Source organism: Cyprinodon variegatus, unplaced genomic scaffold (genome assembly GCF_000732505.1).
Source record: "Cyprinodon variegatus isolate N-32 unplaced genomic scaffold, C_variegatus-1.0 Scaffold170, whole genome shotgun sequence".
In the NCBI taxonomy this organism is placed as follows: Eukaryota; Metazoa; Chordata; class Actinopteri; order Cyprinodontiformes; family Cyprinodontidae; genus Cyprinodon; species Cyprinodon variegatus.
Window position 1 is genome coordinate 1245932 of NW_015150623.1, and position 1511 is coordinate 1247442.

Genomic DNA, 1511 nt, shown 5'->3' on the forward strand with positions numbered 1-1511 from the left:
ACCCTTTTCACAGGGACACATGCCCCATTGTGGATCTGCGGTGCCTGGGGCACAAATTTTTTAATCAATTAATTTTCCAGTTTCACAGCTCATCTCTCACAGCTGCGATGAAGCTCTGGTTCCCCCCGAGCTGACAGGAAGTGTATTTGCTCACCACATCCCGCCACAATGCAAACATTATGCGGGTGATTAATAGGTCCAGGCATGGGAGCTGGAGACGCATTGGAGATAAGGAAAAAGAGAGAAATGTAGCAAGAAATGTCCTTTTCCAAGACCTGGTTTAGCAGGGAGGCTTGACTAGCAGCATGTAGCTTTATTCTGCTTTCCCTACCTCCTTTTTTCAAAGGTCAGGATCTGACCCAGCATGGATAAAGACGGCTAGGACTGATTTAAAGCACTTTTTAGAAAAAGCAAAGGAAAATGAACAATCTGGGATTCACGTGGAAAATAATAGAATATAGTCTACTTTTTCTAGATGTTTGTTAATTTGCATAAGTGCTCATAAATAAACACATTGTCAGAAAATATAAAGTAAAGTAAAAAATAAAAATATAAAGTTTGTGGACTTCCTGATAGTAAAGAATTACAATAGTCCAGCCTTGAAGTAACAAATGCATGGACTAGTTTCTCAGCATCACCCCTGGACAGGAGATTTCTAATTTATGCAATATTCCTCAGATGATAGAAGGAAATTCTAGAACACTCTTTGATATGGGATTTAAATGGCAAGTCCTGATAAAAAACAATACCAAGATTGTTTTACTTTATTATCTGAAATCACTTTAATCCAAATGAAGTGATTGACTAATCAGCTTATTTTTCAAAGACTCTGGTCCAAAGACTATAACTTCTGCTTTGTCTGCATTCAGAAGGAGAAAGTTAAGAGTCATCCAGGTTTTTATGTCTTAAAGACATGCCTGTAATCTATGTAATGGGTTAGCTTCATCTGGATTTATAGACAGATATAGCTGGGTATCATCAGCATAACAGTGAAAGTTAATCCCATGCTGTCTAATAACTCTACCGATTTGGAGCATGTATAAAGTAAAGAGAATTGGTCCTAGCACTGATCCCTGTTTGAGCATGAGGAAGATTTGTCATTAACATGAACAAACTGAAATCCATCAGATAGATAAGATTTAAACCAGTCTAGTACTGCTCCTTTAATTCCAACAAAATTTACAAGTCTTTCTAAAATAACATTATGATCAACTGTATCAAATGCAGCACTGAGATCCAACAGGGCGAGCACAGATACAAGTCCATTATCTGAGGCCATGAGAATATCATTAGTGGCTTTCACCAGAGCTGTTTCAGTGCTTTGATGAGCTCTAAAGCCAGACTGAGGCCCCGTCCACACGAAGTCAAAACGAACACGAAACGCTAATATTTTCCAGAACGTTTGTCGTAAAGACGGAGACGTAAAATAATATGATCGTCCACACGAATGCATGAAAGCGCTGCAAAATGTATGCCAGGCCTGTAAGTGGCGCTGTGGTGCCAAAGCAAAA